Source organism: Ranitomeya variabilis, chromosome 1, assembly GCF_051348905.1.
Source record: "Ranitomeya variabilis isolate aRanVar5 chromosome 1, aRanVar5.hap1, whole genome shotgun sequence".
NCBI classification, from domain to species: Eukaryota; Metazoa; Chordata; class Amphibia; order Anura; family Dendrobatidae; genus Ranitomeya; species Ranitomeya variabilis.
In genome coordinates this window covers 374513061-374530738 of record NC_135232.1, presented here as the reverse complement: position 1 = coordinate 374530738, position 17678 = coordinate 374513061, and positions in this window count along the sequence as shown.

Here is a 17678-nt window from a genome sequence, read left to right as displayed (position 1 = left end):
CAGGAGCACACTGTGAAGCCTGTTAAAAAAGACAAAAATCAAAGACATTAGACTCAAAACAACATAAAGTTTAAAAAGAAAAAGGTGCTTATCCGATGACAACCACCCTGACTCTTAGGCTGATGACCCTGGGAGCCGCTTTGAGGACCTCTGGATCGAGCTCCAGAATCAGAAGACTATAAGAAAAAAAAATATTAAAAATTATGTGCTTGGATGTAGGCTTATGTGTTGTGTGCAGTGTGATGTCTATAATGGTCAGTTTGTATGTGTTGTATGTAGTGTGATGTCTGTAATGATCACTTTGTATGTGTTGTGTACAGTGTTATGTCTGCAATGATCTGTTTTTTTATATGTTGTGTGTAGTGTGAGGATGTGGTTCTGTGTTGTATGCAGAAACTTAACAACTGTGAGCCCACACCAGGTATCTCTCCACCCCTTCAGTCTTCTTCCAGAAGCACCTCTTCTGCTGCTGCAGCTTCCTGTTATACAAAAATGATAGAGTGATATATACATAAATTAATAAAATATATATATATATATATATATATATATATATATATATATATATATATATATATATATATATATATATATATACAGTATATACACTCACCGGCCACTTTATTAGGTACACCATGCTAGTAACGGGTTGGACCCCCTTTTGCCTTCAGAACTGCCTCAATTCTTCGTGGCATAGATTCAACAAGGTGCTGGAAGCATTCCTCAGAGATTTTGGTCCATATTGACATGATGGCATCACACAGTTGCCGCAGATTTGTCGGCTGCACATCCCAAAGATGCTCCATACAAGGCAGGATGGATCCATGCTTTCATGTTGTTTACGCCAAATTCTGACCCTACCATCCGAATGTCGCAGCAGAAATCGAGACTCATCAGACCAAGCAACGTTTTTCCAATCTTCTACTGTCCAATTTCGATGAGCTTGTACAAATTGTAGCCTCAGTTTCCTGTTCTTAGCTGAAAGGAGTGGTACCCGGTGTGGTCTTCTGCTGCTGTAGCCCATCTGCCTCAAAGTTCGACGCACTGTGCGTTCAGAGATGCTCTTAGGCCTACCTTGGTTGTAACCGGTGGCGATTTGAGTCACTGTTGCCTTTCTATCAGCTCGAACCAGTCTGCCCATTCTCCTCTGACCTCTGGCATCAACAAGGCATTTCCGCCCACAGAACTGCCGCTCACTGGATTTTTTTTCTTTTTCGGACCATTCTCTGTAAACCCTAGAGATGGTTGTACGTGAAAATCCCAGTAGATCAGCAGTTTCTGAAATACTCAGACCAGCCCTTCTGGCACCAACAACCATGCCACGTTCAAAGGCACTCAAATCACCTTTCTTCCCCATACTGATGCTCGGTTTGAACTGCAGGAGATTGTCTTGACCATGTCTACATGCCTAAATGCACTGAGTTGCCGCCATGTGATTGGCTGATTAGAAATTAAGTGTTAACAAGAAGTTGGACAGGTGTACCTAATAAAGTGGCCGGTGAGTGTATATATATATATATATATACATATATATATATAAAATAGATAGATAGATATGGGATAGATAGATATACATGGCAAAAAAAAAGGAACATCATCATTAAAAAGAAAACAGTTTATTTACCTCACAGCACTGCCGCCGCGGGGGAGGACTCCCAGAAGAAGACATGGCAATTGTCAAGCTGTGGCTGCCTGGCTGATGGCACACTCTGGATGGTGGCTGGCCTGGCTCTGTGGCTGGCTGTTCTGGCTCTGTGGCTGGCAGGTTCTGGCTCTGTGGCTGGCAGGTTATAGCTCTGTGGCTGGCTGTCTTGCTGGCTGGTAAATGGATGAGTGAGGGCCTCACTGGCATTGTTTATATCTGTTTCCTGGGGGCTGGCCAATTGGATCTGAGCATGCTTAGATTTAGAAACCGGATCCGGTGATCAGATCCATCTTTTTCCGGATCCAGCGCCCATAGACTTGCATTGCAGCAAATAGCTGGGAGCGCTGGATCCGGTGTTTTCCGTTTTTTGGCCGCCGACAAAAAAACATTACTGTAGACATTTTTTCCAGATGCCGGAATTTAAATTTTAGCCTGATCCGGCAAAAAACAGAAGGAACGGTAGGCCATGTGGTGCAATCTGGCGCTAATACAAGCCAATGAGAAAAAAACGGATCTGGCTTTTGATTTCGCCGTTTCCAGTTTTTCAAAAAAGAGCCAGATTGGGCCGTGGGGAAAAAACCTGATGTGTGAAAGTAACCTAAGATGATAGCCTTCAGCACTCAAAAAGTCACAGAGAAATAGAGGTTTCAAATAATAGTCCATTTCATGAATAGCCGACATAATCGAAAAACAGACATCAATCCATCTGACGTTTCGGCACAATCGCCTTTATCAAGGAAGTCTACATATATTTAAACACAAAAGATAAACAGAATATGATTAACCACAAAATTTAACAAAGAAACACTCCTTGTATAAATATACATATTGAAGAACTAAATAGTCGGCTAGTGTAAATAATGAGATCATCAAATCAAACATTATAGAAATATTCTATAGTGAAAGACCTAGACCAGGTCCATGATATCAAGACCATGTGATAAGGCAAGCAAAACGTAAGAAAAATGAAAAATGAAACACCCATAAAACGAATGAAGGCAGAGTGATAAGGCCAAGAAAAATATGGCAAGGAAAAACCAAAGCCGACCACAGCGTGGCGGTGCAAGAAACCAAAGGGTAAGTAAATAAGTTGGAGGTCCCAGTATATACAAAAAATAAATAAGGAAAATAGGGATAAACAGAAGTGTTCTTGAAGAAAAGCAGATCATTTTTACCAAACAGGAATAACAGGTCTAAGACAAGTAAATGATGCGGGTGTTGCCTTCTGGTGCGTGATCTGGAACCCCTCCTCGTCGGCCCCTGTTTGACCAACCTCGCCTTTGATCTAAAGCAGGAAAGGTGGTACAGGGATTAGTCGTTGTCCGAACTGGATGAGGCGGTACAGTAATTGCGCCTATATGAGCGTCGATCCCTTTGGGGATTGATATCCCGCCAATTATATACTGTATTACGGTAAAAATCCTCCGTATCACGTGAAAACTTAGAATGTTTTTTATCTTGTAGCTGGTTCTTGGCTCATCCATAACTTTATCTGTTTTCAGTTTTATGCTCTCAGATTTATCAGTGGATAATATGCTACTAAGCTGATGTTGAATAGTCTCAATCTGTTTGTCCATTTCTGAAATCTCCCTTTGTAGATACTCTATAGTCAAAATAATAATAATGTCCATCTAACATTTATTCAGAATCCCCTCAAATTTCTGGCAAAAATCCGGTTTGTCTTGAAACAGGGTAGGCCGCAACGAAACCCATAGTTACCGGGGTATGCGTTTCACTTTATGATATTCCGCAAGAGTCACGTAATGTAATTCCAATGCCGTTTTCCTTCTGAGCTCACGCTAACCCCTCACAGTAGTTCTCACAATGTATAAAGACCCCTCACAGTGTATGATGGCCCTCACAGTAGCCTTTGAACAGTATATTGTATCCTGCATGAGCTCTCATGCTGTATAATGGTCACTACATTAGTTCCCACGCTGTATAATAACCCAAACATTAACTTCTACACTATACAGTGGGGGAAATAAGTATTTGATCCCTTGCTGATTTTGTAAGTTTGCCCACTGACAAGACATGAACAGTTTATAGTTTTAAGGGTAGGTTAATTTTAACATTGAGAGATAGAGTATCAAAAAGAAAATCACATTGTATAAATTATATAAATTGATTTGCATTTTGCAGTGAGAAATAAGTATTTGATCCCTCTGGCAAACAGGACTTAATACTTGGTGGCAAAACCCTTGTTGGCAAGCACAGCAGTCAGACTTTTTTGTAATTGATGATGGTTTGCACGCATGTCAGGAGGAATTTTGGTCCAATCCTCTTTGTAGATGATCTCTAAATCATTAAGATTTTGAGGCTGTCACTTGACAACTCGGAGCTTCAACTCCCTCCATAAGTTTTCTATGGGATTAAGGTCTGGAGACTGGCTAGGCCACTCCATGACCTTAATGTGCTTCGTTTTTGAGCCACTCATTGGTTGCCTTGGCTGTATGTTTTGGGTCATTGTCTTGCTAGAAGACCCAGCCACGACCCATTTTTTATGTCATGGCAGAGGGAAAGAGGTTGTCACTCAGGATTTTACGGTACATGGCTCCATCTATTCTCCCATTGATGTGGTGAAGTAGTCCTGTGCCCTTAGCAGAGAAACATCCCCAAAACATAATGTTTCCACCTCCATGCTTGACAGTGGGAATGGTGTTCTTTGGGTCATAGGCAGCATTTCTCTTCCTCGAAACACGGCGAATTAAGTTAATGCCAAAGACCTCAATTTCTGTCTCATCTGACCATAGCAACTTCCCCCAATCACTCACAGAATCATCCAAGTGTTCATTGGCAAACTTCAGACGGGCCTGCACATGTGCCTTCTTGAGCAGGGGGACGTTGAGGGTACTGCAGGATTTTAAACCTTTATGGTGAAATGTGTTAGCAATGGTTTTCTTGGTGACTGTGGTCCCAGCTGCCTTGAGACCATTAACAAGTTCCCTCCGTGTAGTTTTAGGCTGATCTCTCACCTTCCTCATGATCAAGGATACCCCACGAGGTGACATTTTGCATGGTGCCCCACATTCATGTCAATTGACAGTCATTTTGTATTTCTTCCATTTCTTACTATTGCATCAACAGTTGTTTCCTTCTCACCCATCATCTTACTTATGGTTCTGTAGCCCATTCCAGCATTATGCAGGTCTATCATTTTGTCCCTGACATCCTTATAAAGCTCTTTGGTCTTGTCCATGTTGTAGAGCAGGGGTCCCCAACCCGTAGCTCGCGAGCCACATCTGACTCACCTGCTCCTGACATGTGGCTTGCTGATGTTCACAGAAAAAAGTCCCAAGGGAGCCACCCCGCTGCCTGTAATACTCGCCCAGGGCCTGTTATGGTTCTCAATGGCAAGAGAACATAGCCCAGCAAACATACGAACTAGCTCTTGGAAGGATGGAAACTAAACTGACCATGAACTAAACCTGCCGCACAACTAACAGTAGCCGGGTAGCGTAGCCTGCGTTTTATCCCTAGACGCCCAGCGCCGGCCGGAGGACTAACTAATCCTGGCAGAGGAAAATATAGTCCTGGCTCACCTCTAGAGAAATTTCCCCGAAAGGCAGACAGAGGCCCCCACAAATATTGGCGGTGATTTTAGATGAAATGACAAACGTAGTATGAAAATAGGTTTAGCAAAATTGAGGTCCGCTTACTAGATAGCAGGAAGACAGAAAGGGCACTTTCATGGTCAGCTGAAAACCCTATCAAAATACCATCCTGAAATTACTTTAAGACTCTAGTATTAACTCATAACATCAGAGTGGCAATTTCAGATCACAAGAGCTTTCCAGACACAGAAACGAAACTACAGCTGTGAACTGGAACAAAATGCAAAAACAAACAAGGACTAAGTCCAACTTAGCTGGGAGTTGTCTAGCAGCAGGAACATGCACAGAAAGGCTTCTGATTACAATGTTGACCGGCATGGAAGTGACAGAGGAGCAAGGCTAAATAGCGACTCCCACATCCTGATGGAAACAGGTGAACAGAGAGGATGATGCACACCAGTTCAATTCCACCAGTGGCCACCGGGGGAGCCCAAAATCCAATTTCACAACAGTACCCCCCCCCTCAAGGAGGGGGCACCGAACCCTCACCAGAACCACCAGGGCGATCAGGATGAGCCCTATGAAAGGCACGGACCAAATCGGAGGCATGAACATCAGAGGCAGTCACCCAAGAATTATCCTCCTGACCGTATCCCTTCCATTTGACCAGATACTGGAGTTTCCGTCTGGAAACACGGGAGTCCAAGATTTTTTCCACAACGTACTCCAACTCGCCCTCAACCAACACCGGAGCAGGAGGCTCAACGGAAGGCACAACCGGTACCTCATACCTGCGCAATAATGACCGATGAAAAACATTATGAATAGAAAAAGATGCAGGGAGGTCCAAACGGAAGGACACAGGGTTAAGAATCTCCAATATCTTGTACGGGCCGATGAACCGAGGCTTAAACTTGGGAGAAGAAACCCTCATAGGGACAAAACGAGAAGACAACCACACCAAGTCCCCAACACAAAGCCGAGGACCAACCCGACGCCGGCGGTTGGCAAAAAGCTGAGTCTTCTCCTGGGACAACTTCAAATTGTCCACTACCTGCCCCCAAATCTGATGCAACCTCTCCACCACAGCATCCACTCCAGGACAATCCGAAGATTCCACCTGACCAGAAGAAAATCGAGGATGAAACCCCGAATTACAGAAAAAGGGAGACACCAAGGTGGCAGAACTGGCCCGATTATTGAGGGCAAACTCCGCTAAAGGCAAAAAAGCAACCCAATCATCCTGATCTGCAGACACAAAACACCTCAAATATGTCTCCAAGGTCTGATTCGTCCGCTCGGTCTGGCCATTAGTCTGAGGATGGAAAGCAGACGAGAAAGACAAATCTATGCCCATCCTAGCACAGAATGCTCGCCAAAATCTAGACACGAATTGGGTACCTCTGTCAGAAACGATATTCTCCGGAATACCATGCAAACGGACCACATTTTGAAAAAACAGAGGAACCAACTCGGAAGAAGAAGGCAACTTAGGCAGGGGAACCAAATGGACCATCTTAGAGAAACGATCACACACCACCCAGATGACAGACATCTTCTGAGAAACAGGAAGATCCGAAATAAAATCCATCGAGATGTGCGTCCAGGGCCTCTTCGGGATAGGCAAGGGCAACAACAATCCACTAGCCCGAGAACAACAAGGCTTGGCCCGAGCACAAACGTCACAAGACTGCACGAAGCCTCGCACATCTCGAGACAGGGAAGGCCACCAGAAGGACCTTGCCACCAAATCCCTGGTACCAAAGATTCCAGGATGACCTGCCAACGCAGAAGAATGAACCTCAGAAATGACTTTACTGGTCCAATCATCAGGAACAAACAGTCTACCAGGTGGGCAACGATCAGGTCTATCCGCCTGAAACTCCTGCAAGGCCCGCCGCAGGTCTGGAGAAACGGCAGACAATATCACTCCATCCTTAAGGATACCTGTAGGTTCAGAATTACCAGGGGAGTCAGGCTCAAAACTCCTAGAAAGGGCATCCGCCTTAACATTCTTAGAACCCGGCAGGTAGGACACCACAAAATTAAACCGAGAGAAAAACAACGACCAGCGCGCCTGTCTAGGATTCAGGCGTCTGGCGGACTCAAGATAAATTAGATTTTTGTGGTCAGTCAATACCACCACCTGATGTCTAGCCCCCTCAAGCCAATGACGCCACTCCTCAAAAGCCCACTTCATGGCCAAAAGCTCCCGATTCCCAACATCATAATTCCGCTCGGCGGGCGAAAATTTACGCGAGAAAAAAGCACAAGGTCTCATCACGGAGCAATCGGAACTTCTCTGCGACAAAACCGCCCCAGCTCCGATTTCAGAAGCGTCGACCTCAACCTGAAAAGGAAGAGCAACATCAGGCTGACGCAACACAGGGGCGGAAGAAAAGCGGCGCTTAAGCTCCCGAAAGGCCTCCACAGCAGCAGGGGACCAATCAGCAACATCAGCACCCTTCTTAGTCAAATCAGTCAATGGTTTAACAACATCAGAAAAACCAGCAATAAATCGACGATAAAAGTTAGCAAAGCCCAAAAATTTCTGAAGACTCTTAAGAGAAGAGGGTTGCGTCCAATCACAAATAGCCTGAACCTTGACAGGATCCATCTCGATGGAAGAGGGGGAAAAAATATATCCCAAAAAGGAAATCTTTTGAACCCCAAAAACGCACTTAGAACCCTTCACACACAAGGAATTAGACCGCAAAACCTGAAAAACCCTCCTGACCTGCTGGACATGAGAGTCCCAGTCATCCGAAAAAATCAAAATATCATCCAGATACACAATCATAAATTTATCCAAATAATCACGGAAAATGTCATGCATAAAGGACTGAAAGACTGAAGGGGCATTTGAAAGACCAAAAGGCATCACCAAATACTCAAAGTGGCCCTCGGGCGTATTAAATGCGGTTTTCCACTCATCCCCCTGCTTAATTCGCACCAAATTATACGCCCCACGAAGATCTATCTTAGAGAACCACTTGGCCCCCTTTATGCGAGCAAACAAATCAGTCAGCAGTGGCAACGGATATTGATATTTAACCGTGATTTTATTCAAAAGCCGATAATCAATGCACGGCCTCAAAGAGCCATCTTTCTTAGCCACAAAGAAAAAACCGGCTCCTAAGGGAGATGACGAAGGACGAATATGTCCCTTTTCCAAGGACTCCTTTATATATTCTCGCATAGCAGCATGTTCAGGCACAGACAGATTAAATAAACGACCCTTAGGGTATTTACTACCCGGAATCAAATCTATGGCACAATCGCACTCCCGGTGCGGAGGTAATGAACCAAGCTTAGGTTCTTCAAAAACGTCACGATATTCAGTCAAGAATTCAGGAATCTCAGAGGGAATAGATGATGAAATGGAAACCACAGGTACGTCCCCATGCGTCCCCTTACATCCCCAGCTTAACACAGACATAGCTTTCCAGTCAAGGACTGGGTTATGAGATTGCAGCCATGGCAATCCAAGCACCAACACATCATGTAGGTTATACAGCACAAGAAAGCGAATAATCTCCTGGTGATCCGGATTAATCCGCATAGTTACTTGTGTCCAGTATTGTGGTTTATTGCTAGCCAATGGGGTGGAGTCAATCCCCTTCAGGGGTATAGGAGTTTCAAGAGGCTCCAAATCATACCCACAGCGTTTGGCAAAGGACCAATCCATAAGACTCAAAGCGGCGCCAGAGTCGACATAGGCATCCGCGGTAATAGATGATAAAGAACAAATCAGGGTCACAGATAGAATAAACTTAGACTGTAAAGTGCCAATTGAAACAGACTTATCAAGCTTCTTAGTACGCTTAGAGCATGCTGATATAACATGAGTTGAATCACCGCAATAGAAGCACAACCCATTTTTTCGTCTAAAATTCTGCCGTTCACTTCTGGACAGAATTCTATCACATTGCATATTCTCTGGCGTCTTCTCAGTAGACACCGCCAAATGGTGCACAGGTTTGCGCTCCCGCAGACGCCTATCGATCTGGATAGCCATTGTCATGGACTCATTCAGACCCGCAGGCACAGGGAACCCCACCATAACATCCTTAATGGCATCAGAGAGACCCTCTCTGAAATTCGCCGCCAGGGCGCACTCATTCCACTGAGTAAGCACAGCCCATTTACGGAATTTCTGGCAGTATATTTCAGCTTCGTCTTGCCCCTGAGATAGGGACATCAAAGCCTTTTCCGCCTAAAGTTCTAACTGAGGTTCCTCATAAAGCAACCCCAAGGCCAGAAAAAACGCATCCACATTGAGCAACGCAGGATCCCCTGGAGCCAATGCAAAAGCCCAATCCTGAGGGTCGCCCCGGAGCAAAGAAATCACAATCCTGACCTGCTGAGCAGGATCTCCAGCAGAGCGAGATTTCAGGGACAAAAACAACTTGCAATTATTTTTGAAATTTTGAAAGCAAGATCTATTCCCCGAGAAAAATTCAGGCAAAGGAATTCTAGGTTCAGATATAGGAACATGAACAACAAAATCTTGTAAGTTTTGAACTTTCGTGGTGAGATTATTCAAACCTGCAGCTAAACTCTGAATATCCATTTTAAACAGGTGAACACAGAGCCATTCCAGGATTAGAAGGAGAGAGAGAGAGAAAGGCTGCAATATAGGCAGACTTGCAAGAGATTCAATTACAAGCACACTCAGAACTGAGAAAAAAAAAAAAAAAAAAATCTTCAGCAGACTTCTCTTTTCTCTCCTTTCTCTGTCAATTAATTTAACCCTTTACGGCCGGTCAAACTGTTATGGTTCTCAATGGCAAGAGAACATAGCCCAGCAAACATACGAACTAGCTCTTGGAAGGATGGAAACTAAACTGACCATGAACTAAACCTGCCGCACAACTAACAGTAGCCGGGTAGCGTAGCCTGCGTTTTATCCCTAGACGCCCAGCGCCGGCCGGAGGACTAACTAATCCTGGCAGAGGAAAATATAGTCCTGGCTCACCTCTAGAGAAATTTCCCCGAAAGGCAGACAGAGGCCCCCACAAATATTGGCGGTGATTTTAGATGAAATGACAAACGTAGTATGAAAATAGGTTTAGCAAAATTGAGGTCCGCTTACTAGATAGCAGGAAGACAGAAAGGGCACTTTCATGGTCAGCTGAAAACCCTATCAAAATACCATCCTGAAATTACTTTAAGACTCTAGTATTAACTCATAACATCAGAGTGGCAATTTCAGATCACAAGAGCTTTCCAGACACAGAAACGAAACTACAGCTGTGAACTGGAACAAAATGCAAAAACAAACAAGGACTAAGTCCAACTTAGCTGGGAGTTGTCTAGCAGCAGGAACATGCACAGAAAGGCTTCTGATTACAATGTTGACCGGCATGGAAGTGACAGAGGAGCAAGGCTAAATAGCGACTCCCACATCCTGATGGAAACAGGTGAACAGAGAGGATGATGCACACCAGTTCAATTCCACCAGTGGCCACCGGGGGAGCCCAAAATCCAATTTCACAACAGGGCCGGTGTCAGCACCTGGCAAGTGCCGGGGCCCTGAGCAGGCAGGGGGCCCACTGTCGGGGACACTGGCATGCTATGGTGCCGGCCCCTGCGAGTGGACACCCCGCCTGCTCCGGGCCCCGGCACTTGCGATACTTACCTCTCCCGGTTCCAGCGCTGCAGCGTCATCCATCCTTTGACTGTGACGTTCAGGTCAAAGGGTAAGATGACGTCACCAGTGTGCGCCCTCTGCCTGAGCAATCACAGCACAGAGAGCAGGAAGACGCTGAGGAGTCCAGAGCAGAGCAGCGACAAGCAACGAGAGGTGAGTATTTAATTTTTTTTTTATATATTTGGAGCAATATATGGGGACCATCAGAAGAGGCCCATATATGGAGCATTATATGGGGCTAATTCTATATGGAGCATCTTATGGGGCCAAAAATATAGGGAGCATCTTATGGGGCCAATTCAATAGGGAGCATCTTATGGGGCCAATTTAATATGGAGCATCGTATGGGGCCAATTCTATATGGAGCTTCTTAATGGGGCCAATTCTATATGGAGCTTCTTAATGGGGCCAATTCTATATGGAGCATCTTATGGGGCCAATTCTGTATAGAGCTTCTTAATGGGGCTAAGGCTATTTTCACATTTGCGTTTAAAAACGCAGCGTTTAAAACGCAAACGCAGGTGGTGAAAAAACGCATGTAAACACATGCAAACGCTGCGTTTTTTAGACGCATGCGTTTTCTCATACGATAAAAAAAGCGGCGTTTTGACGCATTTACATGCGTTTTTTCCTGCGTTTGCGTTTTTGAAACGCATGCTGAGAAGTGTGTGACAGCTGACAATCATCAAAATTAGGGTTGAGCGAAACAGATCGGCCAATTTCAAAAGTCGCCGACTTTTGGCAAAGTCGGGTTTCGTTTTATATATATATATATATATATATATATATATATATATATATATCATTGAGACACACACATATATATATATATATATATATATATATATATATATATATATATTTGCTTCAGCACGATATAGCAGAAAAGCCGATTGCCAGCTTTTCATTTCTCCTGCCTAAACCCGACATGATATGAGACATGGTTTACATACAGTAAACCATGTCATATCCCCCTTTTTTTTGCATATTCCACACTACTAATGTTAGTAGTGTGTATGTGCAAAATTTCGGCGCTGTAGCTATTAAATTTAAGGGTTAAATTGCAGAAAAAATTGGCGTGGGCTCCCGCGCAATTTTCTCCACCAGAGTGGTAAAGCCAGTGACTGAGGGCAGATATTAATAGCCTGGAGAGGGTCCACGGTTATTGGCCCCCCCCTGGCTAAAAACATCTGCCCCCAGCCACCCCAGAAAAGGCACATCTGTAAGATGCGCCTATTCTGGCACTTGGCCACTCTCTTCCCACTCCCGTGTAGCGGTGGGATATGGGGTAATGAAGGGTTAATGTCACCTTGCTATTGTAAGGTGACATTAAACCAGATTAACCCCTTCCCGACCCATGACGCCACGTAGGCGTCATGAAAACCCGTGCCAATCCGACCCATGATGCCTATGTGGCGTCATGGAATGATCGCGTCGCTGCAGATCGGGTGAAAGGGTTAACTCCAATCTCACCCGATCTGCAGAGACAGGGGGAGTGGTACTTCAGCCCAGGGGGGGTGGCTTCACCCCCCCGTGGCTACGATCGCTCTGATTGGCTGTTGAAAGTGAAACTGCCAATCAGAGCGATTTGTAATATTTCACCTAAAAAACTGGTGAAATATTACAATCCAGCCATGGCCGATGCTGCAATATCATCGGCCATGGCTGGAAATACTGAAATGACCCCCCCCACACCCACCGATCGCCCCCCCAGTCCTCCGTTATGGGGTCCGGTCCCCTCCGTCCGCCTGCAGGCTCCCCCGTCCTCCTGTCCGCTCCCTCCTTGTTTGGATTCACCCCCCCTGTGGTCCGATTACCCCCCCTGTGCTCCGATCCAAACTTCATACTTACCGATCCTCCCGGTGTCCGTACGTCTCCTCGCTGGGCGCCGTCATCTTCCAAAATGGCGGGCGCATGCTCAGTGCGCCCGCCGAATCTGCCAGCCGGCAGATTCCTTACAAGTACATTTTGATTGCTGTGGTAGGTTCTATCACAGCGATCAAAATAAAAAAAATAATAAATAAACCCCCCCCTTTATCACCCTCATAGGTAGGGACAATAATAAAATAAAGAAAATATTTTTTTTTCTTTTTCCACTAGGGTTAGGGTTAGAACTAGGGTTAGGGTTACGGGTAGGGTTAGGGTTAGGGGTAGGGTTAGGGTTACAGGTAGGGTTAGGGTTATGGCATGCGCGGATTTGGCTGCGGATCCGCAGTGGATTGGCCGCGGATCCGCAGCGGATTGGCCGCGGATCCGCAGCGGATTCTCAATAGGATTCCACAGGTGAAATCCGCACAAAAAAACACTGGAAATCTGCTGTAAATCCGCAGGTAAAACGCAGTGCCTTTTACTTGCAGATTTTTCAAAAATCGTGCGGAAAAATCTCACACGAATCCGCAACGTGGGCACATACCCTTAGGGTTAGGGTTGGAATTAGAGTTAGGGTTGGAAATAGGGTTAAGATTAGGCTTGTGGTTAGGGTTACGGATAGGGTTAGGGGTGTGTTGGGGTTACAGTTGTGGTTAGGGTTGGGATTAGGGTTAGGGTTGGGATTAGGGTTAGGATTAGGGTTGGAATTAGGGTTACGGGTGTGTTGGGGTTAGGGTTGTGGTTAGGGGTGTGTTGGGGTTAGGGTTGGGATTAGGGTTATGGCTACAGTTGGGATTAGGATTAGGGGTGTGTTGGGGTTAGTGTTGAAGTTAGAATTGAGGGGTTTCCACTGTTTAGGCACATCAGGGGTCTCCAAACGCAACATGGCACCACCATTGATTCCAGCCAATCTTGCATTCAAAAAGTCAAATTGTGCTCCCTCCCTTCCAAGCCCCGACGTGCGCCCAAACAGTGGTTTACCCCCACATTTGGGGTACCAGCGTACTCAGGACAAACTGGGCAACAACTGTTGGGGTCCAATTTCTCCTGTTACCCTTGCAAAAATAAAAAATTACTTGCTAAGACATAATTTTTGAGGAAAGAACAATTATTTTTTATTTTCACGGCTCTGCGTTATAAACTTCTGTGAAGCACTTGGGGGTTGAAAGTGCTCATCACACATCTAGATAAGTTCCTTCGGGGGTCTAGTTTCCAAAATGGGGTCACTTGTGGGGTGTTTCTACTGTTTAGGCACATCAGGGGCTCTGCAAATGCAACTTGACGCCCGCAGACCATTCCATCAAAGTCTGCATTTCAAATGTCACTACTTCCCTTCCGAGCCCTGATGTGCGCCCAAACAGTGGTTTACCCCCACATATGGGGTATCACTGTACTCACAACAAACTGGGCAACAAACATTGGGGCCCAATTTCTCCTGTTACCCTTGTGAAAATAAAAAATTGCTTGCTAAAACATCTTTTTTGAGGAAAGAAAAATTATTTTTTATTTTCACGGCTCTGCGTTGTAAACTTCTGTGAAGCACTTGGGGGTTGAACGTGCTCATCACACATCTAGATAAGTTCCTTGGGGGGTCTAGTTTCCAAAATGGGGTCACTTGTGGGGTGTTTCTACTGATTAGGCACATCAGGGGCTCTGCAAATGCAACGTGACGCCCGCAGACCATTCCATCAAAGTCTGCATTCCAAAACGTCACTACTTCCCTTCCGAGCCCCGGCATGTGCCCAAACAGTGGTTTACCCCCACATATGGGGTATCAGCGTACTCAGGAGAAACTGGACAACAACTTTTGGGGTCCAATTTCTCCTGTTACCCTTGCAAAAATAAAAAATTCTGGGCTAAAAAATATTTTTGAGGAAAGGAAACACATTTATTATTTTCACGGCTCTGCGTTATAAACTTCTGTGAAGCACTTGGGGGTTCAAAGTGCTCACCACACATCTAGATAAGTTCCCTTGGGGGTCTAGTTTCCAAAATGGAGTCACTTGTGGGGAGTTCCTACTGTTTAGGCACATCAGGGGCTCTGCAAACGCAACCTGACGCCCGCAGAGCATTCCATCAAAGTCTGCATTTCAAAACATCACTACTTCCCTTCCGAACCCCGACGTGTGCCAAAACAGTGGTTTACCCCCACATATGGGGTATCAGCATACTCAGGAGAAACTGGACAACAACTTTTGGGGTCCAATTTCTCCTGTTACCCTTGGGAAAATAAAAAATTGTGGGCTAAAAAATCATTTTTGAGAAAAGAAAAATTATTTTTTATTTTCACGGCTCTGCGTTATAAACTTCTGCGAAGCACTTGGGGGTTCAAAGTGCTCACCACACATCTAGATTAGTTCCTTGGGAGGTCTAGTTTCCAAAATGGGGTCACTTGTGCGGGAGCTCCAATGTTTAGGCACACAGGGGCTCTCCAAACGTGACATGGTGTCCGCTAATGATTGGAGCTAATTTTCCATTCAAAAAGCCAAATGGCCTGCCTTCCCTTCCGAGCCCTGCCGTGCGCCCAAACAGTGGTTTACCCCCACATATGGGGTATCATCGTACTCAGGACAAACTGGACAACAAAATTTGGGGTCCAATTTCTCCTATTACCCTTGGGAAAATAAAAAATTCTGGGCTAAAAATCATTTTTGAGGAAAGAAAAATTATTTTTTATTTTCACGGCTCTGCGTTATAAACTTCTGTGAAGCACCTGGGGGTTATAAGTGCTCACTATGCATCTAGATAAGTTCCTTGGGGGGTCTAGTTTCCAAAATGGGGTCACTTGTGGGGGAGCTCCAATGTTTAGGCACACAGGGGCTCTCCAAACGCGACATGGTGTCCGCTAGCGATTGGAGCTTATTTTCCATTCAAAAAGTCAAATGGCACGCCTCCCCTTCCGAGCCTTGCCGTGCACCCAAACAGTGGTTTACCCCACATATGAGGTATCAACGTACTCAGCAGAAATTGCCCAACAAATTTTAGGATCCATTTTATCCTGTTGCCCATGTGAAAATGAAAAAATTGAGGCTAAAAGAAATTTTGTGTGAAAAAAAAGTACTTTTTCATTTTTACGGATCAATTTGTGAAGCCCCTGAGAGTTTAAAGTGCTCACTATGCTTCTAGATAAGTTCCTTGGGGGGGTCTAGTTTCCAAAATGGGGTCACTTGTGGGAGCACTCCAATGTTTAGGCACACAGGGGCTCTCCAAACGTGACATGGTGTCTGCTAGCGATGGAGATAATTTTTCATTCAAAAAGTCAAATGGCACTCCTTCCCTTCCGAGCCTTACCATGTGCCCAAACAGTGGTTTACCCCCACATGTGAGGTATCGGTGTACTCAGGAGAAATTGTCCAACAAATTTTAGGATCCATTTTATCCTGTTGCCCATGTGAAAATGAAAAAATTGAGGCTAAAATAATTTTTTTGTGAAAAAAAAGTACTGTTTCATTTTTACGGATCAATTTGTGAAGCACCTGGGGGTTTAAAGTGCTCACCATGCTTCAAGATAAGTTCCTTGGGGGGTCTAGTTTCCAAAATGGGGTTACTTGTGGGGGAGCTCCAATGTTTAGGCACACGGGGGCTCTCCAAACGCGACATGGTGTCCGCTAAAGATTGGAGCCAATTTTTCATTGAAAAAGTCAAATGGCGCTCCTTCCCTTCCGAGCCCTGCCGTGCGCCCAAACAGTGGTTTACCCCCACATATGAGGTATCAGCGTACTCAGGATAAATTGGACAACAACGTTCGTGGTCCAGTTTCTCCTTTTACCCTTGGGAAAATAAAAAAAATTTCGCTAAAAGATCATTTTTGTGACTAAAAAGTTAAATGTTCATTTTTTACTTCCATGTTGCTTCTGCTGCTGTGAAACACCCGAAGGGTTAATAAACTTCTTGAATGTGGTTTTGAGCACCTTGAGGGGTGCAGTTTTTAGAATGGTGTCACTTTTGGGTATTTTCAGCCATATAGAACCCTCAAACTGACTTCAAATGTGAGGTAGTCCCTAAAAAAAATGGTTTTGTAAATTTTGTTGTAAAAATGAGAAATCACTGGTCAAATTTTAACCCTTATAACTTCCTAGCAAAAAAAAAAATTGTTTCCAAAATTGTGCTGATGTAAAGTAGACATGTGGGAAATGTTATTTATTAACTATTTTGTGTCACATAACTCTCTGGTTTAACAGAATAAAAATTAAAAATGTGAAAATTGCAAAATTTTCAAAATTTTTGCCAAATTTCCGTTTTTTTCACAAATAAACTCAGAAATTATCGACCTAAATTTACCATTAACATGAAGCCCAATATGTCACGAAAAAACAATCTCAGAATCGCTAGGATCCGTTGAAGCGTTCCTGAGTTATTACCTCATAAAGGGACACTAGTCAGAATTGCAAAAAACGGCAAGGTCAAAATAGGCTGGGTCATGAAGGGGTTAATAATGGAGAGGCGTCAATTAAAAAAGTTCCCAGGCTCGAGGTCATATGAAGACATCCAGCAGAGGGCGCATCACCGCGACTGAAGGTAACTACAGGTCATTGACCTACATTACCTTCATTCCCCGGGATTTACAGGCAGGAGCACAGCTGCATTATAGCAGAGCTCCTGCCTGTAAAATATTTTAACCCCTTCAGATGGATTTACATCGTGGGACGTTATAGATCTACGGAAGGTATGTATATTGTTGGTTTATTATTTTTAATTTGTTACAGAACGAGAGTCTTCAGGTGGATTGAGAGAACAATAAAATATTACAACAACCTGTGTGTTTATTTCATTAAAATACTTTGCAATATTGTGTGTGTGTTTTTTTAACCATTTCATACAATTGGATTAATAATGGATAGGTGTCATAATTGACGCCTCTCCCCATGCCAATTTTTTCCGCGATTTAACCCTTAAATTTAATAGCTACAGCGCCGAAATTTTTCACATACACACTGCTAACATTAATAGTGTGGAA